Source organism: Pongo pygmaeus, chromosome 4, assembly GCF_028885625.2.
Source record: "Pongo pygmaeus isolate AG05252 chromosome 4, NHGRI_mPonPyg2-v2.0_pri, whole genome shotgun sequence".
Lineage (NCBI taxonomy): Eukaryota > Metazoa > Chordata > Mammalia > Primates > Hominidae > Pongo > Pongo pygmaeus.
The window spans coordinates 185,158,779-185,185,796 of NC_072377.2; the positions used below are offsets into that span (position 1 = coordinate 185,158,779).

At 47.3% G+C, this 27,018-nt stretch overlaps 1 long non-coding RNA gene and 1 other non-coding gene across 5 annotated transcripts in view; one reads left to right on the forward strand and one right to left on the reverse strand.

Annotated features, from left to right (window-relative positions):
* The first annotated feature begins 9,757 nt into the window (after positions 1–9,757).
* On the forward strand, positions 9,758–9,861 carry LOC129037652 (U6 spliceosomal RNA). The gene has a single exon (XR_008502890.1). It is a non-coding gene; the product is annotated as a U6 spliceosomal RNA (small nuclear RNA).
* LOC129036061 (uncharacterized) overlaps positions 9,841–27,018 on the reverse strand; it is a 36,719-nt gene continuing 19,541 nt past the window's right edge. Inside the window, exons 2-4 of one of the 4 annotated variants that reach the window (XR_010126467.1) lie at positions 23,813–23,953; positions 18,806–22,729; positions 9,841–14,061 (exon numbers count right to left, since the gene is read on the reverse strand). This is a non-coding gene — a long non-coding RNA (uncharacterized LOC129036061). Of the gene's footprint in view, positions 14,062–17,623; positions 17,746–18,805; positions 23,954–27,018 lie in introns of all 4 variants that reach the window. The other 3 variants (XR_010126469.1, XR_010126468.1, XR_010126466.1) reach the window with 3 other exon arrangements.

Sequence of the window (27,018 nt, forward strand, 5' to 3'; positions counted from 1 at the left end):
GCTGGTGGGAGCAGGTAGAGTCCTTGGAGATGTGGCTGTTGATGGCAGTCATGTGTCCAGCAACTTCCATGTGCCCCACTGTGTTGGTTCAATTGTGCACCTCGTTGGTCATCTAGGATGAGCCCAGACTAGGATACAGCCAAATCGCTGGGTCAGTAGCCCTGTGCACTGACCCTGTGCACTGACTTGCGTGGGTTCCTGTCTTATTTTGCTTTTTTTGTATTTTTTTGGAGACGGAGTCTTGCTCTGTCGCCCAGGCTGGAGTGCAGTGGTGCGATCTCGGCTCACTGCAAGCTCCGCCTCCCAGGTTCACGCCATTCTCCTGCCTCAGCCTCCCTAGTAGCTGGGACTACAGGCTAATTTTTTATTTTTTATTTTTTTTATTTTTTTTTTAGTAGAGACGGAGTTTCACCATGTTGCCCAAGCTGGTCTCAAACTCCTAAGCTCAGGCAATCCATCCACCTCGGACTCCCAATGTGCTAGGATTACAGGTGTGAGCCACCGTGCCCAGCCCTTATTTGCATTTTTTGTGGTTGCTGTGAGGGTAGATGCTTGGAGTGGGAGGACAGAAACGAAGGGGGTGGAGGATGCAGGGGGTGCAGGGAACCCCACTTGGGGCTGGTTTCTGGGTCCCTGTGGAAAGAGGCAGAGGCCGAGCCCCTGTCTTCAAAACACATATTCTGGGGTAAAGTGCGTGCTTCCCGGGTTTCAGATGCCCGGTGGAGGCACCGGAAATGGAAACGGGATTGCAACATGGCAATGCCCCCACTGGCAGGAGACAAGGGTGCCACACACGTTCTATCAAACACATGGAAGATGCTCCTGCAGAACCCTAGAAATGGAGAGAGCTGGGGAAAGAGGAAGTGGGGGCCAGGATTTGTTTCCATCCGCAGGAGCCTGGCATGGACAGGGTGATGGAAGGCCAAGGGGCAGCCTATGGAATGGGCAGGAAGGCTAGAGAACAGGGCTGGGCCAAGCAGAAGCCAGACCCGCTGGAGTGGGGGCTGAGAGGTGAGCAGGGGAGCACCATGGGCAGCCACACCAGGGCACTAGCCGTCTGTCTGTCCTCACTGCACGCCTTGCAGGGCTCACAGCCCAGGTGGGCTGCCCTAATTGGCCTTGCCTGGGCCTTGCTCCTCTGGGCCTAGGGAGGCCTGGGCACCAGCATGGAAAGTGCCACGAAGACTGAGCATGGGGCATGGCGAGCCCCCAGATGAGTGGGGTGCTGTGACCTGAAGCAGGAGGCATTGGCACTTGGGCACCAGCTCTCATGATTATCCCTTTACAGATGGGGAAACTGAGGCACACATGGGGATGCCACTTGCCTGAGGTTGCTGTCTCAGTTGGGATCCCCGGAAACAGACTCTGAAACGAGGACGTATGTGCAGGTAGTTAACAGGGTGCTTAAAGTAGGTTATTTGGGTGCAGGTTCCCAAGAAACACTGTGGGGGCGTGGGGAAGGGAGACAGGGAAGGGAGGGGAGGCTATGAGAATGTGTCGAGGAGCAGTTATCCTAGAGCAACCGAGGCTCTGTCCCCTGGGATCTTCTAGAGAATCGGAGGCTCAAGCCTCAAGGGGTCCCTCTGAGTGGAAGAAGATGGGGTATTTCCTCACCCACTTCTACCCAGGGGAATCAATTCCCCCACACCCCAGGCCCGGCCTGCCCTGCAGAGAGAGATGGGGAGTGTCGTGTGACCTTAGGGCAGGCCTCGGCTCTGGGCAGGGCATCCGCCGCAGTGTCCACCCAGCTTCATGGCTACGGAGGCAGGCCAGGGGCCTGAGTGAGGGCATTTGACCTCTTCCCAAGATTGCATCCTCCTCGCCCTGTCATCAAGGGTTTTGGACAGAGCCCTTCTCCAGGAAAGGCTGCAGGAGGCAGCTCGCTGGTGCGTTGCTGGCAGGGTTTCAGTTTGCACTGCTTCTCCACAGGGCAGTTTGGCTGTGAGGAACAGAATGCCCACCCTACATGCTAAACAACAGCAGTGAGCGGAATAGGATTTCAGTATCAGGGCTGCTTAGCTGCCCGGCGATGTGCTGAGGACCTGGGCTCTCTTTTCTCTTTTGCTTTTTGGCTTTGTCTGGTTAGTTGGCCTTGCCCTGGCCTTCCAGAGCCCAGGGTCCAGAGCACAAGGCAGGAGGAAAGAGGCCTCTTGGGAGCTTCTCCATCTTTTGAAGGAGGAAAGTTTTCCCCAGGCTCTACCCCCAGCAAAGGCCCCTTCCATCCGCTTGGCCAGGTCTGAGTGTTCTAACCAACGTGATCGTGCTGGGTTAAGGACGGTAGCACCTCTTCTCCCTCCATCCGTGACCTCGAGAGGCTTTGGAGCTGGAGGAGTGACCACAGACCGGGCCTGGATGAACAAGACTGCCGGGGCAGCCAATGGTCCAGCACTACCAGCCCAGGGCAGCCTCAGGCTCAGGACTTTATGGCTCCACAGAACAGGGTTGAATCCTCAGCACACAGCTAGCTGGAGTCTGACCCCCAAGGTCCCAGCTTGTCCCCACCCCCATCAGTCAAAGGAAAATTAGAGAGGCCAGGCCCGGCGGCTCACACTTGTAATCCCAGCACTTTGGGAGACCAAGGTGGGAAGATCACTTGAACCCAGGAGTTTGAGACCAGCCTGGGCAACATGGCAAGATCCCATTTCTAAACAACAAAAAATTAAAATAAAATAAACAAAGGCAGGCCAGGGAGAGACTGCCCAGGACGGTGGTCCCAGCCGCTGTGCATAAGGGCCCACTGTGGGCCTGGTGTGGTGCTGGGAGCTACGCATGTGTCTCCTGTATTCTTCAGTGCTTGACCTGGCTCCCAGGGGCCTGTCTGTGCTGCCTTCCTTCTGTGCCTGGAAGTGTCCCTGAGCCTTGGCAGCTTCCACGTAGTCTCAGAACCACTTTCCGTTTGTATTGTTAGATTAGTTTTAAATATCCAAGTAATCCATGAATTCACTTTTCTTATATATATGTACAATTAACTTCCCCCCTCCCCCCCACCCGAATCCTAGGCCCCAGGTAACAGCGGTTTCAGCTTGCTCCCACTCCTTGCAGCCCTTTCCTGTGTTTACGCCCACCTGCAGCATGGATAAAGAGTTTCTGGCCGGGCGCGGTGGCTCACGCCTGTAATCCCAGCACTTTGGGAGGCCGAGGCGGGCAGATCACGAGGTCGGGAGATCGAGACCATCCTGGCTAACACCGTGAAACCCCGTCTCTACTAAAAATACAAAAAATTAGCCAGGCGTGGTGGCGGGCGCCTGTAGTCCCTGTTACTCAGGAGGCTGAGGCAGGAGAATGGTGTGAACCCGGGAGGCAGAGCTTTCAGTGAGCCGAGATCACACCACTGCACTCTAGCCTGGGCGACACAGCAAGACTCCGTCTCAAAAAAAAAAAAAAAAAAAAAGAAAAGAGTTTCTATTGGCTGGGCATGGTGGCTCATGCCTGTAATCGCAGCACTTTGGGAGGCCGAGGCGGGCAGTTCCCCTGAGGTCAGGAGTTCCTGACCAGCCTGGCCAACATGGTGAAACCCTGTCTATACTAAAAATACAAAAATTAGCCAGGTGCGGTGGCGCACACCTATAATCCCAGCTACTCGGGAGGCTGAGGCAGGAGAATCGCTTGAACCCGGGAGGCAGAGGTTGCAATGAGCCAGGATCATCCCACTGCACTCCAGCTTGGGTGACAAGAGCGAGACTCCGTCTTAAGAAAAAAAGTTTCTATGAGTGTATCACAAAGCGCACAATGTGTCCACATGTTTCTGCCCCTTTGACTTTTTCACTGTCCATCTGTCTTGCTGAGTGAAACCTCCCCTTTGACTTTTTCACTGTCCGCCTGTCTTGCTGAGTGAAACCTCCACCAGTGTGTGGCCCCTGTTGTTCTTTTGATGGCTGTGTGTTCCCCAGTGTGAAGAGATGGCTGGTGCTGTCTTTCTCCCGCTGATGATGTGGAGGTTCTGGGTAAGATTCTGCAGCTGCCTTCTGCTGTAGACTGAATGTTTGTTCCCAGCCCCATCAATTCATATATTGAGGCATAAGCCCCAAAATGATGGTATTAGGAGGGCCTTTGTGAGGTTATTAGGTCACAGGATGAAGCCCTCATGAATGGAACTATTGCCCATATAAAAGGGGGCCCTTGCCCCTTCTGCCATGAGAAGACACAGCTAGAGAACCAGAAAGCAGGCCCTTGCGAGACACCAAAGCTGCTGATGCCTTGACCTTGTACTTCCCAGCCTCCAGAACTGTGAGAAATCAATTTCTGTTGTTGATAAGCCCTCTAATCTGTGACACTCTGCAGTAGCAGCCTGAATGGACTAAGATGACTTCCTAGGAATTAGATGATTCCTCCTCCATTATTCTGGGCTGTCTCAAAGCCCCATGGCTGCTCACCCTCTACACAGCCCGGTCATCTCCTGCACTGCCTGGCCCCAGCCCCATCTCCATGCCAGTGTTCCCCACAGCTCCATCTCCAGGTGAGCCTCCGCTGGCCTCCCCTGGCCACCTCCACTGGACAGCCCACGGGCTCCTGGACCGCCTCGATGTTGCACAGGGACTATGAAGAGCTGGGACCGTGGCGAATAAACATCTGCTGAGCCAAGGACACTGTTGGTCATGCTTGTGTCTTTGTAGCAGAAAGTTCTAAAGGCAGTGTTAGGTGGGCCTGTGTACACATGGACCCCGTCTGGGTTGGCACTGCCTGAGGGCAGCCAGCACTGAGGCGGGCCGTGACCCCGCCGCTGCCTGTGCAGAAAGGAAGCTCACTGCAGAAGGGAAGACACCTGTGCTAACTAACCCTACCCCGCCTCCTGCTGGCTCTGTGCCCTGGGGCCTGTCAGTACCGGATCCCAGCCTTGCTTTCCTCACTGGTAAATTAGGGATCTAACACACAGTCTGCCGCGAGGGTGGGATTGATGAGATGAGGCAGCCCGTGTTACTGGCTGTGATTTCTGTCGTGATCCTACCCATTTTCTTCTTCGCCCTGCTGTTCTGAAGATTAAATGTAACAGCCGAGTGCGGTGGCTCATGCCTGTAATCCCAGCACTTTGGGAGGCCGAGGCGGGCAGATCACCTGAGGTCGGGAGTTCAAGACCAGCCTGGTCAACATGGTGAAACCCCATCTCTACAAAAAATACAAAACTTAGCTGGGCGTGGTGGTGCACACCTGTAATCCCAGCTACTGGGGAGACTGAGGCAAGAGAATCACTTGAACCCAGGAGAGGAAGTTTGCAGTGAGCCGAGATCATGCCATTGCACTCCAGCCTGGGCAACAGCGAGACCCTGTCTAAAATAAATAAATAAAATGAATAAATTAAATAGATCAATAAAACAGTACAACACAGCATCAGGCACTGTGCCAGCACATTAGAAGGTGCTCCATGAACGCCAGCTTCCTTCCTCTTTCCAGATTTATTTTCAACTGGAAGGAGTCAATGAATGAGTGAATGATGGAATCACTGCTTCCTTCAGCACTGAGCTGAGGAGCAGATCCTTGCTGACCGCTGGGCCATAGGCACTGATCAACACCTAGAATGTCGATGGGGACAGTTACCTTGGAGGGGCCGTTGACTGTATCCCCAAGACAGGAGCAGCCAGATGCCCTGTGCCTCCAAAGGAATGTGTGAGGACGCTCCCAGCCCCACCCCTGAGGCTTCCTGCCAAAAAAGTTGAGCCTGGATCCTAGGCATTCGCTTTGGAACCGACTTCCAGTTTCAAGGAGGAAGGGGATGGAGGGTCGCATTAAACAACACCTCAAGGCAGCCCAGATCGGGAGGGAGGGTCCCTCTGCAGGACAGAAACCAGCTCATGCCGCAAGCCAACCGCGAGAAGGGAAGAGGGGGCGCTCTAGGTTACAAGAGAATTAAGAAGCACAACACCCAGATACGTGTGGCCTTTGTTTGGATTCTATCTGAACAAAAGACATGAAAAGATACTTTATTTTTCAGACAGTGGGGAAGTGTGACTATGGACAGGGCATTAGATGACATCAAAGGCTTCTTGACCACTAAGTGTCATAGCAGCATTACAATCACGCGGGAAAATATCCTACGAAGGACGCAGAGATAACATGCGATGTGCTTTTTAGGAAGAGCTATGATGGCAGACTAAAAATGAATGTACGGTTATCTGGTGTAAGATATCTGTTTACCAGAGGACTTCCTATTGGTCTATAGTGTAAGAATATTTTGACAAGCAGTTTTTATTTATAGAAACAAAAATAAAGGTATTTGCAATCCCAAATACTCAGGAGGCTAAGGCAGGAGGTTTACCTGAGTCCAGGAGTTCAAGGCTGCAGTGAATTATGATTGCGCCACTGCACTCCAGCCTAGGTGACAGAGTGAGACCCTGTCACACACACACACACACACACACAAAGCTATTTGCAAAAATTTTGAAAAGTTAATGGTAAGAATCAATGAGGCCAGGTGCAGTGGCTCATGTCTGTAATCCCAGGACTTTAAAAAACTGAGGAGGGATGATCATTTGAGGTCAGGAGTTCGAGACCACCCTGTCAACATTGTGAAACCCCATCTCTACTAAAAATATAAAAATTAGCCAGGCTTGGTGGCCGCACACCTGTAATCCCAGCTACTTGGGAGGCTGAGGCAGGAGGATCGCTTGAACCCAGGAGGTGGAGGTTGCTGTGAGCTGAGATCATGTCACTGTACTCCAGCCTGGGTGATGGAGTGAGATTCTGTCTCCAAAGAAAAAAAAAAAAAAGGATCAATGGCAGTAATGCTATAATAAAACTAATCTATTCAATCTATTCATTTATTCATAGCTAAAGCACACAAGCCTGTGGGAAAATAATTTGGCAATAAGCAGCGAGAACCATACAAATATTCATGTTCTCTAGCTCAAGACTCTGATTGCTGGGAATTTACCCTGATGAAATAACCCGAAAGAAGGGGAAAACCACTCACGGCAAGGGTGTGGCTCTGGAGTTACGTGCTTTGGCTTCACAGCACTAGAAAGCAAAGTTCCGAGGACTGTGTCGCAACTTGGAAGCCCACGCAAGCATCTGGAAAGGGTGCTGTGATTACAGCCGCATGAAGGCATGTGCGCTGGGGCCTGGCCAGCGGGGTGCCTGGAGAGGTGAGTGTGCTGGCTGGATCTGGGGGAGAGGCAGGTCCGCTAGGAAGCAGGGGGCAGGGGCAGGGTGTGTTTGCAAGGTGGTACCGTGCTGCCATGGCCACAGGTACAACTTCAGTGCAAATGGATTGTGAGCTGGAGTGACCCCTGAACACCTGGTGGAAACCAGCCAGGCTTACACAGGGCAAAGCTGCGTTGTCAGGGGCCCTGGGGAGATCCTGTCTTCCCCCCATTCCTCTATGCCAGTCTTGGGGCCCTGGGCTCCCACACAGACCGGCTTTCTGCATAGGATAGGATTATCAGACCCTTTCCTGATCGCGGGTGGGAAACAGGTGAGGTCATGAACGCAGCCTGGGAGGGAGGAAGGGACGGGATGTGGAGGGGAGAGGGAACACAGCAAAGGAGGCTTACTGGTCCAGGTCCTCTGCGTACACCATCTCGCTGCCTCAGAATGTTTGGGGAATGAGGCACCGTATAAAATCTTTCTTCACTTTTCCTTCACTATAGTCTTCCGTAGGTATTATTGTCCCCATTTTACAGACGACAAAGCTGAGGCTCCAAGGGATTGGTAACTTTACAAAGATTTACTAAGTTTTTAGGTGTAAAACTGAGATACTAACCCAGATCTGTGTCTCTGGGGCCAGGCTCTCTGGGGAAATCAGCCCAGGTCATCTCTCTCTCTCTCTCTCTCTCCAGTATCACCTATGACTTCTTAGATAGTAAACTGAGGCTGAACACTTACAGGCTTGCACAAATAACTGCACTGCCAGCCTCCTCAATTATCGACCCAGGATCTGATGTCAAGCCCCACCCTCAGGGTGCTGGGCCCTCATGTCCCATTTAAATGTGGCCCTAAAGGCTGACAGAGCTTTCCTTTCCCAACAGCTGCCTGGTCCATCCCTCCAGGCCCCTTAGAGAGAGGACTCAAGAGAAGAGACTGAGGGAGATGGGATGTGCCAGGGTTTCCTGCTAGGAGCCTCGCCTTTCTACCCCTTCCCTGTTCCCGAGAACACAGTGGTCATCCCCTCTGGAAGATGAAGTAACAGGGCACCATCTTGGAAGCAAAGAGAGCAGCCCTCACCAGACTCCAAGTCTGCTGGAGCCTTAATCTTGGACTTCCCAACCTCTAGAGCTGTGAGAAAATAAATTTCTATTTATAATTTACCCAGTCCATGGAGTTGTGTTACAGCAGCACAAATGAACTAAGACACTGTCAACACTTGTTAATTTCTGTTGTTATACCATTGTAGTGGTTGTAAACTGATATCACATTGTGATTTTGATTTGCATTTCCCTGATGATTAGTGATGTTGAGCATCTGTTCATGTGCTTGTTGGCCCTTTGTGTATCTACTTTGAAAAAATGTCTATTCAAGTTCTTTGTCCATTTTTAAGTTGGGTTGTACATCTTTATTGTTGTTAGGTTGTAGCAGTGCTTTACACAGCCAGGTGCGGAGGCTCACACCTGTAATCCCAGCACTTTGGGAGGCCCAGGCAAGTGGATCACCTGAGGTCAGGAGTTCGAGACCAGCCTGACCAACATGGAGAAACCCCATCTCTACTAAAAATTAAAAAAAAAAAATTGGCCGGGCGTGCTGGCACACGCCTGTAATCCCAGCTACTCGGGAGGCTGAGGCAGGAGAAGCGCTTGAACCCGGGAGGTGGAGGTTGTGGTGAGCCGAGATCGCACCACTGCACTCCAGCCTGGGCAACAAGAGCGAAACTCCATCTCAAAAATAATAATAAAATAATAATAATAAAAAAAAATAATAATTATGCTTTATATATTCTGGATAGTAGATTTTTTATCAGATACATGATTTGCAATTTCTTTCTCCCATTCTGAGGGTTATCTTTTCACACTTTCTCTCTCTCTCTTTTTAAGAAACAGGGTCTCGTTCTGTCTCCCAGGCTAAAGTGCAATGACATAATCATAGCTCACTACAGCCTCAGACCCCTGGGCTCAAGTGATACTCCCACTTCAGCCTCCCAAGTAGCTGGGACTATAGGTGTGCACCACCACACCTGACTAATTTATTTATTTATTTTTATTTTTATTTTTGAGAAGGAATCTCGCTCTGTCGCCCAGGTTGGAGTGCAGTGGCATGATCTCAGCTCATTACAACCTCCGCCTCCCGGGTTCAAGCAATTCTCATGCTTTGGCTTCCCGAGTAGCTGGGATTACAGGCATGCACCACCATGCCCGGCTAATTTTTGTATTTTTAGTAGAGATAGAGTTTCACCATGTTGGCCAGGCTAGTCTCAAACTGCTGACCTCAAGTGATCCACCCACCTCAGCCTCCCAAAAGTGCCAGGATTATAGGCATGAACCACCACACCTGGCCGACAGTGTTCTTTGATGCACAAAAGTTTTTAGTCTTGATAAAGTACAGATTTATCTGTTGTTGTTGTTGCATGTGACTTTGGTGACATCTGAGCATCCATTGCCAAATCCAGGGCATTAGGATTTGCCACAGTGCTTTCTCTAAGAGTTTTTTGTACCTTTAACTGTTAGGGCTTTGGTCCCTTTTGAGTTGACTTTTGTTTACAGTGTGAGGAAAGGCCTCAGCTTTATTTTTTTGCATTTGGATACCTGGTTGGCCCAGCATCATTTATTGAAGAGATTGTTCTCCATGAAAGGGCTTTGAATTATTATTGGTTGAAGAATTGTTTTTCTGGGTTTCCTTGCTTCAGTAGCATATATACTAAAAACTGGAATGACACAGAGAAGATTAGGATGGCCCCTCGGCAAGGATGACATGCAAATCTGTGAAGTGTTCATTTTATTAGAAATAAAAATTAAATTACAAATTTTCTAAGGAATTGTTTTTTGGATATAGAGTTCTTGGTGACAGTTTTTTTTTCTTTCATCATTTTAAATATGCCAACTTTCTGGCCTCCATGGTTTCTGATGAGAAATCACCTGTTAATCTTATTGAGGATCCCTTATATGAGACAAGTTTACTTCTCTTGTGATGCTTTCAAGATTCTCTCTTTTGCTGGATAGGAGTGAAGCAAGACGGCAAAATAGGACTTTACAGTGATTGTCCCGCCACAGAAACATCAATTTGAACAACTATTCATGCTTGAAAATATCTTCACATGCGCTAAGGAAGCCAGCTGAGAGATTGCAGTACCTGGTTGTAGCATAATGAGAAAGTGTATATTGGTGATGGCAGGAGAGGCAGTTTTAAATTACCCACATCATCCATCCCCAGCCCCAGGCAGCACTGAATTGAGAGATGCCATCCTCTGGGGAGGAAGAGAGGGAAGTAAGCATAGGACTTTTCCTTAGACCCCAATACCAGGCCCACCACCAGGCAAACCCCCGCATCCCACATCCCATATTCCAGGACAGTAATCATGGACTGAGTGTCCAAACCTGCCCTCAGATCACACCACATACAAAAACTAACTCAAAATGAATTAATGACTTAAATTAAGAACCAAATTATGAAACTACTAAAAGAAAACATAGGGGAAAAGTTCCACGGCATTGGCCTGGGTAAGGACTTTTTGCAGATAACCCCAAAGCATAGGCAATGAAGCAAAAATAGATAAATGGGATTACATCAAGCTATAAAGTTACTTTTTTCTTTTTTATTTTTTTGAGACACAGTCTCACTCTGTTGCCCAGGCTAGAGTGCAGTGGTGTGATCACAGCTCACTGCAGACTTGACCTCCAGCTTCAGGTGATTTTTTAAAATTTACTTTTATTTTTGTACGTATCTAAAATATTTCAAAAGCATATAAAATGTATATTCAGACATACTGTTACATTTCTTCTTCCCTCAATCTTACTATGACCATACCATGTAGCTAGCCATTTAGTATGTTAAATTCTATATTTTTCGTTCTTCCTGGGTGTCTTTTTTTTTTTATTATACTTAAGTTCTGGGATACATGTGCGGAATGTGCACGTTTGTTACGTAGGTATACATGTACCATGGTGCTGCACCCATCAACCCATTATCTACATTAGGTATTTCTCCTAATGTATCCCTTCCTTTGCCCCTCACCCCCAACAGGCCCCAGTGTGTGATGTTCCCCTCCCTGTGCCCATATTTTCTCATTGTTCAAATCCCACTTATGAGTGAGAACATACAGTGTTGGGTTTTCTGTGTTAGTTTGCTGAGAATGATGGTTTCCAGCCTCATCCAATGTCCCTGCAAAGGACATTAACTCATTCTTTTTTTATGGCTGCATAGTATTCCATGGTGTATATGTGCCACATTTTCTTTATCCAGTCGATCTTTGGTGGGCATTTGGGTTGGTTCCAAGTCTTTGCTATTGTGAGTAGTGCCGCAATAAACATACGTGTGCATGTGTCTTTTATAGCAGAATAATTTATAATCCTTTGGATATATACCCAGTAATGGGATGGCTGGGTCAAATGGTATTTCTAGTTCTAGATCCTTGAGGAATCGCCACACTGTCTTCCACAATGGCTGAACTAGTTTACAGTCCCACCAACAGTGTAAAAGTGTTCCTATTTCTCCACATCCTCTCCAGCATCTCTTGTTTCCTGACTTTTTAATGATCGCCATTCTAATTGGCATGAGAAGGTATCTCATTGTGGTTTTGATTTGCATTTCTCTAATGACCAGTGATGATGAGCTTCTTTTCATATGTTTGTTGGTCGCATAAATGTCTTCTTTTGAGAAGTGTCTGTTCATATCCTTTGCCCATTTTTTGATGGGGTTCTTTGTTTTTTTTTCTTGTAAATATGTTTAAGTTCTTTGTAGATTCTGAATATTAGCCCTTTGTCAGATGGATACATTGCAAAAGGTTTCTCCCATTCTGTAGGTTGCCTGTTCACTTTGATGATAGTTTCTTTTGCTGTGCAGAAGGTCTTTAGTTTAATTAGATCCCATTTGTCAATTTTGGCTTTTGTTGCCATTGCTTTTGGTGTTTCAGACATGAAGTCTTTGCCCATGCCTATGTCTTGAATGGTACTGCCTAGGTTTTCTTCTAGGATTTTTATGTTTTAGGTCTTACATTTAAGTCTTTAATCCATCTTGAGTTAATTTTTGTATAAGGTGTAAGGAAGGGGTCCAGTTTCAGTTTTCTGCATATGACTGGCCAGCTTTCTCAACACCATTTATTAAATAGGGAATCCTTTTCCCATTGCTTGTTTTTGTCAGGTTTGTCAAAGATCAGATGGTTGTAGATGTGTGGTGTTATTTGGGAGGCCTCTGTTCTGTTCCATTGGTCTATGTATCTGTTTTGGTATCAGAACCAAGCTGTTTTGGTTACTGTAGCCTTGTAGTATAGTTTAAAGTAAGATAGCGTGATGCCTCCAGCTTTGTTCTTTTTGCTTAGGATTGTCTTGGCTATACGGGCTTTTTTTTGGTTCCATATGAAATTTAAAGTAGTTTTTTTTCTAATTCAGTGAAGAAAGTCAATGGTAGCTCAATGGGAATAGCATTGAATCTCTAAATTACTTTGGGCAGTATGGCCATTTTCACGATACTGATTCTTCCTATCCATGAGCATGGAATGTTTTTCTATTTGTTTGTGTCCTCTTTTATTTCCTTAAGCAGTGGTTTGTGGTTCTCCTTGAAGAGGTCCTTCATATCCCTTGTAAGTTGTATTCCTAGATATTTTATTCTCTTCATAGCAGTTGTGAATGGGCATTCACTCATGATTTGGTTCTCTGTTTGTCTATTATTGGTGTTTACGAATGCTTGTGATTTTTGCACATTGATTTTGTATCCTGAGACTTTGCTGAAGTTGCTTATCAGCTTAAGGAGTTTTTGGGCTTAGACGATGGAGTTTTCTAAATATACAATCATGTCATCTGCAAATAGAGATAATTTGGCTTCCTCTCTTCCTATTTGAATACCTTTATTTCTTGCTCTTGCCTGATTGCCCTGGCCAGAACTTCCAATACTATGTTGAATAGGAGTGGTGAGAGAGGGCATCCTTGTCTTGTGCTGGTTTTCAAAGGGAATGCTTCCAGCTTTTGCCCATTCAGTATCATCTTGGCTGTGGGTTTGTCATAAATAGCTCTTATTATTTTGAGATATGTTCCATCAGTACCTAGTTTATTGAGTGTTTTTAGCATGAAGGGGTGTTGAATTTTATCGAAGGCCTTTTCTGCATCTATTAAGATAATCATGTGTTTTTTTGTGAGTGGTTCTGTTTATGTGACGGATTACACATTGATTTGCGTATGTTGAACCAGCCAACCTAGGAATGAAGAGGACTTGATTGTGGTGGATAAGCTTTTTGATGTGTGCTGGATTCAGTTTGCCAGTATTTTATTGAGGATTTTCGCATCAATTTTCATCAGGGATATTGGCCTGAAAATTTTGTTGTTGTTGTGTCTCTGCCAGGTTTCGGTAGCAGAATGATGCTGGCCTCATAAAAAGAGTTAGGGAGGAGTACCTCTTTTTCTATTGCTTGGAATAATTTTAGAAGGAATGGTACCAGCTCCTCTTTGTACCTCTGGTAGAATTTGGCTGTGAATCTGTCTGGTCCTGGGATTTTTTTTGGTTGGTAGGCTATTAATTACTGCCTCAATTTCAGAACTTGTTATTGGTCTATTCAGGAATTCGACTTTTTCCTGGTTTAGTCTTGGGAAGGTGTATGTGTCCAGGAATTTATCCATTTCTTCTAGATTTTCTAGTTTATTTGCATAGAGGTGTTTATAGTATTATCTGATGGTAGTTTGTATTTCTGTGGGATTAGTGGTGATATGCCCTTTTTCATTTTTATTGTGTCTATTTGATTCTTGTCTCTCTTCTTTTTTATTAGTTGGCTCAGGTGATTTTGCCACCACAGCCCCCCAAGTAACTGGGAGGACAGGTGCATGCCACTATGCCTGGCTGATTTTTGTTTTTTGGATTTCTTTTTGGTAAAGACAGAGTTTTGCCATGTTACCCAGGCTGGTCTTGAGCTCCTGAACTCAAGCAAGCTGCTCACCTCAGCCTTCCAAAGTGCTGGGATTACAGGTGTGAGCCACTGCATCCAGCTCTAAAAAGTTTCTGCACAGCAAAGGAAAAAACAATCAACAGAATGAAGAGACAATCTACAGAATGAGAGAAAACAATGCAAACTACACATCTAATATGAAGTCAATATCTAAATATATAAGGAACTCAAACAACTCAATAGCAAGACAATAACCCAGTTTTTTAAATGGGCAAAGGACCTGAATAGATATTTCCTAAAAGAAGTAATTTATATATATTCTGGATAGTAGGTTTTTATGAGATATGTGATTTGCAATTTCTTTCTCCCGTTTTGTGGGTTTTCTTCTCACTTTATCTGTCTTTTTTTTTTTTTTTTTGATGGAGTCTTGCTCTGTCGCCCAGGCTGGAGTGCAGTGGCACAATCTGGGCTCACTGCAACCTCTGCCTCCCAGGTTCAAACGATTCTCCTCCCTCAGCCTCCCGAGTAACTGGGATTACAGGCGCGTGCCACCACGCCCAGCTGATTTTTGTTTTTTTGGCAGAGATGAGGTTTCACCATGTTGGCCAGGCTGGTCTCGAACTCCTAACCTCAGGTGATCTACCTGCCTCAGCCTCCCAAAGTGCTGGGATTACAGGCTTGAGCCACTGCGCCCGGCCAGTATATTGTAATCTTAAAAATGCTAACATAATGGATGTATTCTCACCACAGAAAATAACTGTGAGATTATGCATATGTTAATTATCTAGGTTTAGTCACTCCACAATGTATATATACTTTAGAACACAGCTGGTGGAATCTCCAAAAAAGCTACTGAAACTAATAAATGAATTCTGCAAGGTTGCAGGATACAAGATCAAGGTACTAAAGTCAATTTTATTCCTATATATTAACAATGAATTGCAAATTAACATATTAATTATCCCCAAATTGATCTATAGATTTAATACAGTTCCAATTAAAATCCAGTAGGTTTTCTTAAATATAGAAATTGAAAAGCTGTTTCTAAAATTTACAACATGGCACATGTATACGTATGTAACAAACCTGCACATTGTGCACATGTACCCTAGAACTTAAAGTATAATAAAAATAAATAAATAAATAAATAAAATAAAAAGAAAAGAAAATTAAAAGCAACTATGAGAGATTAGAGCCTTCTCAGGAAAAAAGAAAGAAAATGAAAATTCAAAGCACCTAGAAGAGCCAAAGTCATTTTGAAAAAGACAAAGTTAGAAGGGTAACATTACCTAAATTCAGTACTTATCATAAAGCGATATAATCAGACTTGCATGGGATTGGCACAATAGAGAATTCAATTAATGGAAAAGAGATTGCAGAAATAGACCCACATATACTTGGAGAACTAATTTTTGACAAATATTTGAAGGCAACTCATTAAACAAAGGAAAATCTGGCATTGTTTCTCTTCATACCGAAAAATTATTTAATATTTCTTGTAATGTAGATCTTCTGCTAGTGAATTATTTCAGCTTTTGTTCATTTAAAATATCTTTATTTCACCTTCATTTCTGATGGTATTTCCAATAGATGTGTAATTCTGATTGACAGATTTTTTTTTCTTTCAGAACTTCAAAGGAGCTGTTTCATTTTCTACGAGTTCTGTTATTTCTGATGAGAATAACACGGTCATTCCTATTGTTTTCCTACATGTACTGCATCCTTTTCTTCTGACTTCTTTCAAGATATTCTATTTATTTTTTGTTTTCAGCAATTCCAGTTTAATGCGGCTAGGGGTGTGTGTTCATACTGCTTGGAGTTTATTGAGCTTTTCAGATATATGGATTGCAATTTTCATCAAAATTAGAAAAAATTTGGTACTATTTTTTCAAATATTTTTCTGTCCCAATATAACATATCTCCTTCTAAGGATCTAATTACATTTGCCTTAGAGTGCTTGATATGTCCCGGCAGACCACCAAGGCTCTATTCTTTTTGTATTTCTCTGTGTGCTTTAAATTGGATAGTTTTTATTGAGCTGCCTTCAGATTTGCTAATCCTTTCTTTGCACTATTCAGTTTCCTAAGTCCATCCTGTGAAGTCTTAATTTCTGATATTGTATCTGTTAGTTCTAGAATTTCTAATTTTTCTTTTTCACACTTTCATTTCTGTGCTGAGTCCCCATCTGTTTACTATTTCCATGCTTTTCTTTAAATCCTTGAATTTCTTGTGATAGCTGGTCAAAAAACCTTAGCTGCTAATCCTATAATCTTTGTCATCTTTGGATTTGTTTCTATTAACCCTTTCTTTCTCTCTCTCTCTTTTTTTTTTTTGAGATGGAGTCTCACTCTGTTGCCCAGGCTGTAGTGCAATGGTGCAATCTCGGCTCACTGCAACCTCTGTCTCCTGGGTTCAGGTGATTCTTCTGCCTCAGCCTCCTGAGTAGCTGGGATTACAGGTGCACGCTACCACGCCTGGCTAATTTTTGCATTTTTAGTAGAGACGGGGTTTCACCATGTTGCTCTGGCTGGTCTCAAACTCCTGACCTTGTGATTCACCTACCTCGGCCTCCCAAAGTGCTGGGATTACAGGCGGGAGCCACCATCCCCGGCTGCTTTTTCTCTTTATGGGCTTCTGCTACTTCCTATATGTGTAGTAATTTTTTATGGTATGTTGGACATTGTTATGCTACCTTATTATCAGTCTATATTATGTTATTTTCCTTTAAAGAGTGTTTTTGGTTGACCTTTATGGCATCTCATATGAATGCTTGGCATTCAGCAAATTCGTTCTGTTTGAGTTGTTTGAAATACAATTTTTTTCCAATGTTATGTGGCCTCTGAAATCAATTCAGTTTCCCATAGTTCTCCTCTCACTGGCCTCACAGAATACTATCCTGGGCATTCCAGCTTAGCATTTGGCCGGAGTCAATGGAAGCACTATGCGTCTTGCTCAGTTTCTTCTTTGCACCAGTCCTTCCTCTCTCTTATTCTGCCCCATAAATTCCAGCTGCTGCAGCAGCTCTAAAGTCTAGTCTCCATGTCCTTTACCCAATAAGGCCAATGCCTCCTATCTCAGCCACAGTTTATTGTTTGAAAAGTTCTCCCAGGCAGAAAGCTGGGATTAATATGGAGCTTAGCACATGTGTTTCTCTTCTTTCGAAGTCACATTTCTGTAGTTTTACTCCATATATTTTCTACAGTATTATTGCTGCCTAAAACACAAAGCTGAATCCAACTCTTATTTCTCTGTCATGGCTAGAACTGAAAATCCTCCATCCTATTTTTCCCCATTGTTGAATGTGAATGGATTGTTAAAGATTACCACACATTTGAGGAAAGCTTCTTATGTCAAGTCTAGAGACCAAAACTAACAGGCAAACAAACAAACAAGAGCTTGAATGAGGCAGAAACCACACATGGAAAGAAAGGCTTTAAAAATAAGCCTCTTATTAATATCCCCAGGGAGGTAGTGCATCCATGATTCAAGAACAGAATTTTATATTTTAATAAAAGAGTGAGACCAGGCGTGGTGACTCACACCTGTAATCCCAGAACTTTGGGAAGCTGATGCAGGCGGATCACGAGGTCAGAAGTTTGAGACTAGCCTGGCTAACATGGTGAAACCCTGTCTCTACTAAAAATACAAAAATTAGCCGGGCGTGGTGGTACACACCTGTAATCCCAGCTACTCAGGAGACTGAGGCACAAGAATCACTTGAAGCTGAGGTGGAGGTTGCAATGAGCTGAGACTGCACCACTGTACTCCAGCCTGGGTGACAGTGGAAGACTCTGTCTCTAAATAAGTAAATAAATAAATAAAAATAAAATAAAAGGGTGAGAAACTACAGAGAAAAAAACTGCTTTTAGAAAATAAAAACATGGGCCGGGTGCGGTGGCTTACGCCTGTAATCCCAGCACTTTGGGAAGCCAAGTCGGGTGGATCACCTGAGGTCAGGAGTTCGAGACCAGCCTGGTCAACAGGGTGAAACACCCTCTCTACTAAAAATACAAAAAATTAGCTGGGCATGGTGATGCACGCCTGTAATCCCAGCTGCTCAGGAGGCTGAGGCAAGAAAATCACTTGAACCTGGGAGGCGGGGTTGCAGTGAGCCGAGATCACACCACTGCACTCCAGCCTGGGTAACAAGAGCGAAACTCCGTCTCAAAAATAAATAAATAAAATACAAAATTAGCCAGGTGTGGTGGCACACGCCTGTAGTCTCAGCTACTAGGGAGGCTGAGACAGGAGAACTGTTTGAAGCCGGTGAGAGGGGAAGCCAGCTGGACTTCCTGGGTCCAGTGGGGACTTGGAGAACTTTTCTGTCTTACAAGAGTATTGTAAAATGCACTAATCAGCACTTTGTAGCTAGAATTGTAAAACGCACCAATCAGTGATCTGTAGCTAGCAAGAGGATTGTAAAATGCACCAATCAGTGCTCTGTAAAACGCACCAATCAGCGCTCTGTAGCTAGCAAAAAGACTGTAAAATGCACCAATCAGCACTCTGTAAAAACGCACCAATCAGTGCTCTGTAGCTAGCAAGAGGATTGTAAAATGCATCAATCAGTGCTCTGTAAAATGCACCAATCAGTGCTCTGTCAAATGCACCAATCAGCAGGATCCTAAAAGTAGCCAATTGCAGGGAGGATTGAAAAAAGGGCACTCTGATAGGACAAAAACGGAACATGGGAGGGGACAAATAAGGGAATAAAAGCTGGCCATCCCCCCAGCCAGCAGCACAACCCTTTGGGTCTCCTTTCTGTTATGGAAGCTTTGTTCTTTCACTCTTCACAATAAAACTTGCTACCACTCACTCTTTGGGTCCGTGCCACCTTTGAGAGCTGTTAACACTCACCGTGAAGGGCCGCGGCTTCATTCTTGAAGTCAATGAGACCAGGAACCCACCGAAAGGAAGAAACTCTGGACACACCACATTTAAGAGATGTAACACTCACTGCGAAGGTCCGCAGCTTCATTCTTGAAGTCAGCGAGACTACAAACCTACCGGAAGGACAAACTGCAGACACACTAGATGCACCCCACCTCCCTGCTACTGACAGGATGCTCGCCCTGGCACTGGTGCTTCTGGCCACTGAGCGTGACGTGTGGTCCTCTCTGCAGTATGTAGCCTGCTGGCCGGCATCTGCCTCAGCCCCAGCATGATGGCCTCGGCCCTTTCTAGGGACCAGACTGATTCCTGCCAGGAAACCCCTTTCACCTTCCCCACCCAGAAAGGACAGGGACAGGCACCAGGGGAGTGAAGATACGTCTGCCACATAACACCCTGGAGAATCATGTGTCAGCCTCTGTAACCTCAGTTTCATCACCTGCAAAATGACTTGCCTGGGCTAGGGGGAGGCTAAAAGGCCCTGTCCAAACGTGAGCTGGCCCACAGTCCTTCAGGCAGTGTGGCACGTGGCTGAGTTAAGAGAAGGTGCCTTGGCGTGGGGTGTGTCCCCAGTTCAGTAGCTCCAGGCTGGACTTGTCCATACTAACCACCTGGTAACTTCCAGCGAGGTTCACCCCCTCCAGGAAAGCCACCAGCACAGGGGACTCTGGGGCCTGTGGCTTGGGATGGGAGGAGACCTGTCCAAAAGTGGCTCAGCCTAGGAGCTGCAGGTCTGGCAGGCACAGCACCTTCCCCCACAGCTCCTGGCACCCTCTCCCCAGACAACACCCGTCAAGAGCCCTGTGGCTGCGGACAGGCCTGCTCAAAGACATCATTATGCAGAGTTCTCTTTGCCTTGCTTCTTTTCCCGGGCAGGGTGGCAGTGCAGCATTTTCCGTGGCTGCCCAATACTCAGCCCAAACTTCTGCATTCTGAGCTTCAGGCCTAATGTGCTTCTAAGGTTCCCAAACCTGTCCCTCAGCCACGTGCAGGCCCGGTGTGGTTGCTCCCAGGTATGCCTGCCTGACCCTGTCCAGAAAACGAGTGGTCTAGCGCTCAGCCAGGCTTCCATTCTGTGTACAGGGAGCAGAGGAGGGGCTCACGGCAGCCCCCAAACACTGGACACTTGGTCAGAAACAAAGGGGAGACCCTACACCCCACAAAGCATGAATCTGTAAAAGAAGTTTGAGGCCGGCGACAGTGGCACATGTCTGTAATCTCAACACTTTGGGAGGCCAAGGCGGGTGAATCCTTTGAGGCCAGGAGTCCAAGACCAGCCTGGCCAATATGGCGAAACCCCGTCTCTACTGAAAATATGAAATTAGCTGGGTATAGTGGAGTGCATCTGTAATCCCAGCTACTCAGGAGGCTGAGGTGGGAGGATGGTTTGAGCCTGTGAGGCAGAGGTTGTAGTGAGCTGATTGTGCCACTGCACTCCAGCCTGGGTGACAAGAGCAAGATTCTGTCTCAAAAATAAAATTTTAAAAGTTCTGTAATTCTGCATAAAGATCAATGCCATTCATTCCTGGGGGCTGGGGTCACCAGGGAGGCTTCCTGGAGGAGGAAGCAGGGCTGAGGAATGGATGGCAGCAGAGAGTATTTGTGGGTGTGGCAGCTTGGGCTGGGGCCAGCAGTGAGCCTGGAATTCCCCAGGGCTTTCCAGAAGCCAGAAGGCTGGGGCGGAGTGGATTGTCCAAGAGCTTGTCTTGTCCTCTTGCCCTGGCCACAGCCGGGAAGCCCTGGGCAGGCGCCCGTGGATAGCTGGCATGCTCAGCCTTTGGTGGAGAACTGAGGTGAGCTGGGAGGACTAATGGGAGGGAGGAGAGGTGTACTGGGGCCCCGGGGTGAGGCCCTGCTTTGCACTCAAGATAAGAATCCAGGGCTCCAAGGGGAGGTGGTGAGGAAGGGAGCTGCCCAACCCGCTGTATTCAAGGAGAAAGACACATCTGGGGTCAAATTAGAGAGCTGGTGGGGACTGTTTTCTGGTCCTGAGTCAGCTCCAGGAGGTCCCCTCTTCCCCACTGGTCCAGAAAGTCTGAAGCAGGAGGGTGGAAAAACATTTTGTGCTCAGGGAGGAAATGTCTTCACCCCGGTTTACAGGTGAGGAAACGGGCTCAGAGCGTGGCTAAAGTCCCCCAGGGGCCAGGCAGGCAGGGCAGGTCGGGGTGCCCAGGGTTGCTGCCGCTGATTCTGGCCTGGGTGGAGGAGGGGCTGACGGCCTGTGCTGGGACAGGGACAGTTGTGATTATTGGCCTGGAGGAAGGGGGGCTTGAAAGTCAGGAAGGCCACGAGAGTCGGGACAGAGAAGCTGCCGGGGCTTAAAAGTGTCCCCTAGAGCTCCTGCACTGGCAGCTTAGTCCCTAGTGCTACAGCATTGAGAGGTGGGACCTTTAAGAGGTGATGAGGTCACAACGGCTGGGTCCTCCTGAGTCCATCAATGCTATCATCACGGCAGTGGGTTTGTTATCAAAGTGAGTTCGGTCCCTTCTTGGTCTGTCTCTGGAGCACACACACCCTGTCCTTCCACGTACTGCCATAGGATGACACGTCAGCAGGGCCCTCGCCAGATGCTGGCCCCTTGATCTCAGACTTGCCGGCCTCCTGCGCTGTTAGCTTAATACTCTTCTCTTCATTGTAAATTACTCAATCTGTGATATTCTGTGATAGCAACAGAAAACTGACGAAGACGCAGGCCGAGGTGAGCTCAGATGGGAATGGGGCCCGGTGTGAGTCAGGATATGGACTGGCCCAGGGCGCAGAGGTCAGGAGCAGGACACTGGGGCCAGAGCTCAGGGTTACCTGGACTCTGTCAGAGGCCTCTGGGGCCTGCTGGATCTAGCCTCGCCACCCTGGTGTTTGAGGCCCTCTGCACTCCCATCCAGCCCCCTGCAGCCAGGTTGGTCTCTTTCATCTCCTGTGCACACACTTCAGTCTCATCTCTCACCCTTGACCCTGCCCAAAATAGTCTGTACTTACAAAAAGCCTGCCCCTCTTTCCAGCTTTATCTCAGGAAGGACCTTCAGGAAGCTTTTCCCAACCACTTCAGCCCCAGGGACCTGAGATTTCTCTGGATTCTGGAACACGCTGGCCAGTCACTCAACACCAGAGTGAATACATGTGTCTGGTCCTGCTATCCTCACTGCAGGAAGCTGATAGTTGTGGGGAGAGACGGACAATAACCAGGGCGATGAGCAGATGTAACGCTGCAGCGCGGGTCTCTGGTGGGGAAATGGTGCTGAGAATGGGAATGACGCGCAAGGCCTCCCTGAGGTGGGGAGGTAGGGAAGGAGCCCACTACGGAGATCTGGGGGCACACGGGAAGTCCTGGGGCTGAAAAGAGCTGGCCTGGCTGGAGGCAGAAGGCCACGGTGTAGGCTGGTGCCAGAGCCATGAGGAGAGACCCAGGCAGAGCTGGAGAGGTTGTGGCAGCAACACTGTTCTGGTGACATGCCCTGGTGACAAGCCACCAGAGATGCCCACACAGAAGCATGTGGGAATGATTTGCATTTTGGGACAGTCCCTCTGACTGCGGTGGTTGGAGTAGATTGTAGAGGTCAGTGCTGGATCCTGGGATGGCCCTTTGTGTCGTCTGATTCAAGGTGATGTTCTTGGACCAGGGTTGTGGCAGTGGGAATGAAGAGAAGTGGATGGATTTGGGGCGCAGAATCAATGAGGCTTGGGGATAAGGGGGACCGCTCAGGATTCTGGCAGAAGCAAGCAGGTGTGATGTGCAGTTCCCTGGGTTGGGGGGCGGGGGGCCTCAGACAGCAGCGACCTGGGCTGCGGGAAGAAGGCTGTGAGTGCTACCGGGGACTGCAAGCCAGTGAAGGACTGCGTGGAGGCGTCAGGTGGACAAGTTGTCACAAAGGCCAGGCAACTCTGAGGAGGGCCCTGGGCAGACAAGACCAACCATGGAGTCAGAGGAGCTGAGCCCAAATCCACTCCGTCCATATCACTGGCCATCTGGGCACTGTCAGTGCTACCCCACTTCCCAGAGAGATTTCATCTGCACTCAGGACTCCAGCTATCACAGGTGTGCCCCCAGCTCCCACTCCTGCACCTCCTGCAAGACCCTGCCCTCCCCTAGCTTCAGGCACATGCCCAGCTCCTCCCCAACACTGCACCTGGTAACCTCAGGCTCCCTCCAACTCTGGAGACTCCACTGGAACTCAGATACCCCCCTCCCCACCGCCCCTGGCTTTCTCCTGCTCCTCCTCCTCCATCCTCTACCATGGGTGATGTCATTGCTGCCCACTCATAACAGCGAGCATCTTAGTTGGTATAGACCAGGGCTTTGCACGCTCTAGACCAGGGCTTTGCACGCTCTAGACCAGGGCTTTGCACGCTCTAGACCAGGGCTTTGCACGCTCTAGACCAGGCTTTTGCACACCTCAAGGCATGCGTAAATCACCTGGAGGTCTTGTTAAAATGCAGGTTCTCATTCAGCAAGCCTGGTAGGCCTAAGATTCTGGATTTCTTTCTCCTTCTCTATTTTTTTTCTTTCTTTCCTTCCTTCCTTCCTTCTTTCCCTCCCTTCCTTCCCTCCCTCCCTTCCTTCCTCCCTCCCTTCCTCCTTCCTTTTTCCTTCTTCCTCCCTCCCTCCCTTTCTTTTTTCTTTTCCTTTCTTTTTCTCTTTCTTTTCTATTTATTTCTTTCTTTCTCCTCCCTCTCTCCCTCCTTTCCTGTCTTTTCTTTTAGAGACAGAGTCTCACTATGTTACCCAGACTGAACACAAACTCCTGGGATCAAGTGATCCTCCTGCTTCAGCCTCCTAAGTAGTTGGGGCTACAGACTGGATTTTGCATTTCTAAGAAACCCAGCTACTGCTGCTGCTGGCCCTCAACCACAGTTGGAGGGGTGAGGCTTTTCTAGACCCGTCCCTCTCCTCCCAGCCCCACACATCCTGAAAGCTTCTTGAGTCTTCCTCTCTTCCCTTCCTTCTACCACCTGAGGTCAGGTCCCCTCATCTCTGACCTGGATGGACTATGGCACCTCCTGGCACACCTTCCTTTGCTTTAAGCTGCTGAGGGGTGTTCCGCGGTAGGAGTCACTTATCCAGTGGTGTTTTCCTGCAGGCTGCAGGGTCCAAGCCTCTCCTCAGCGCAGATGCTGTGCCTGGATGGGGCGGGAGGATGTGCACAGAAGCGTCATGGAGGGACAGCCAAGATCAAAGCCAGGAAGTGAGCTCCATCAGGGGCTGTCCTATCAATCCCGGGGGCTCATTCACCCATGGAGGTCCTGTGCCAAAGCCAGGGAGAGCCAAGGGCAAGAACCCATTACTCCAGAGAGCACCCTTGCTTGGTGCTCTAGATAGCCGGTCTTAAGAGGCTGGGCACAGTGGTTCATGCTGGTAATCCCAGCACTTTGGGAGGCCAAGGTGGGAGGATCATTTGAGGCCAGGCGTTCAAGACCAGCCTCAGCATCACAGCAAGACCCCCATCTCTATAAAAAACAGCGGATCATAGATTTTCATAGTGTGGACTAACACCACTTGCTAAAATACAAGTTTCAGCCCCAACCCCGGAGATTCTGATTCTGTGTTCCTGGGGGAGCCATCATTTTAAAAGAAAAACAAAACAAAACAAAACAAGCAGAAGCTAAGCAGGAGCTGCAGACACCCACCGGAATCTGAGCCTGGCTGCGCTTCCTCACCGATGCCAATGGCACCACCTGGTGGTCATCACGTACATTACACCACCTTCCTGGAGGGGCGTCCCTGCACATGGTATAGGGTCGCTGCACACAGCATCTCTTCTAATTTTCCCAACTCTGCAAGAGAGATCCTCCTCCCCATTTCACTGATGGAGAAGCTGAGACTCAAAGAGTAGAAGTGACGTCTCTAAAACCCCACTTGTGGGAAGTGGAAGAGTCTGAACCCTAGCCTTGTCATCATCTGTGCAATGGCTTGTAAATCTGGCTGGTAGTCAAAATCATCCAGGCAGCCTTTTTAAACTGGAGGTGCAGCCTTCAGCATCACTCATATGCATGCGGCTCCTTGCCCTCCCACGTGAGGAAAAGCTCAAAATCGCCAAAGGTAGGAAAACACTCTCCACCCAGGACAAAGTGTAGGGGGCTGGGGTCTCAGGGAAAAGGCTGGGGCTATGGGGCACCTGAAGCTCAGAGAAGCTTCTGTTTATTAACCAGGTATTTCAGCATTTTAACAACTGGTGTATGTGTGTATGACTGTGTCACATACACACACAAAATCTTACAAGTGTGGGAACAGAAGAGGGAATAACAGCAACACAACCTTGGAAAATCTTGGAAGCTGGAAAGCAGATACTCGAGCGGAAATGACTTAGCAGTGTGCCTTAGTTGAGTGCCTACTGTTTTCTCAAAATACCGTTCAAATGACAGTAAAGGAATACAGGCCCTATGGGTCCCTAACACAAAGAAAAGGGGACACTGATAGTTAGGTTTCTGCAAAGAAGTGGAAAGTGGGTGAATCGTGGCTGGCAGCACCCCCTGGGGTCCTTAAGGCCACCCAGCCAGGGGCAGTTCAGGCGCCCTCCCAGCTGCCTGGCTGGGACCGGCAGTGCCAGGCTGGCCAGAGCTAGGAGAAGCGTGTCTGCCCGGTATACTCCTGGTCTTGAGGGACAGAGTCAGCGCTGTGGTGATGGCTGTCAGTCAACAAGTCCCGCCCCCAATATCCCAGTAGTTTCTTTCACGGAAATGTGACCGGAAGCACGAGAACCACTCGACACTTGAGGAAACGCAGCTTCCTGAAAGGAAAAGACCAAGAAGAAGAGACCCAAACCATTGCTCCCACGAACGCAAGGGAAATTCTGGGAACGGAAAGGAAATTGCAAAGGGAAACCGAAGTTAGAATTATCAGAGATTTCAGGTGAGATTGCATATGTTCTCCTCATCTGAAAGATAGCTACAACTTGCTTTTTTCTCTCTCAATGTCGCTTCTGATATTTCTTCATCAAACATAAATCAAATCAACCAGTGAATCTGTCCTACATTCCTTTGTATGTATGTACCACAATTCATCAAATGACACATAAGGTGATTCTGGGGACTGAGTTTTCTGGTTTTGTTTGCAATTACAAATGGTGCTTAATAGCACTGTGACCTTGGAAAATTACTTTTAACTTCACCCGGCTTCTGTTTACAGATGCTTATTTGGAAAACGAGGAGAACAGTAGGAGAACCTACCACACAGGTTTGTGATGAGGATTAAATGGATTCATAAATGTAAGCCTTTAGAATAGTGCAGTGGTTCTCAGTTGGGCCTGATTTTACACCCAGAGGACAGCTAGCAATGTCTGGAGACATTTTTGTTGAAATGACCGGTGGAGATGCTACTGGCGTTCAGTGGGTAGAAGCCAGGGATGCTGCTAAGCCTCCTGCAATGCCCAGGACATCCTCCTCAAAGAACTGCCCAGCCCAAATTCAATAGGCCACAGTTGAGAAACCCCGGAACAGTGCATGGCACAAAATATGAACTCAATCAATATTCGTTATTTTTTAAGAGAGGCAATGAAAATTCTTTTCCTTATCGTCGATGTACAAGTGTGAGAGTCTCTCACAGAAACTATCACTCCCTTCAAAAACTCATGGAACATTTATCAAAATCGTTTTATTCAGCCATAAAGAACATCTAAGTGAATTCTAAAATGTAGAAATCGTACAGAATATTTTCTCACCACGAAGCAATAATTGAGAAATTAACTATCAAGGGGAGCTTCTTCCTGCTCCAGCTCTACCTCCCTTCACCTATCCGGAATTCCAAAGCTATCTGGAATGTTTAAAATGTCATAAGTAACTGTTTGTTAGAAAAGAAACACAAAGTGAAATATTAATTTATAAAGTAATATAAATAAGAATGTTATATATTAAGAGCTGCTGAGTACAAGGGAAAACTCAGGAAAATAGTCCTATGAAATTTTATAAAATGAAGAAAATTGAAAACAAATCAGCTAAGCACTTACTTCTAGAAACAAAATGAGTAATAAAATAAATACCAAGAGAGTAGGAGGAAATTAATAAAAATAAAAAAGAAATTAATGAAATAGAAAAGTAGACTGGGCGGGTGGCTCACGCCTGTAATCCTAGCACTTTGGGAGGCCAAGGCAGGCGGATCACCTGAGGTCAGGGGTTCGAGACCAGCCTGGCCAATATGATGAAACCCTGTTTCTACTTAAAATACAAAATTAGCCAGGCATGGCAGCGGG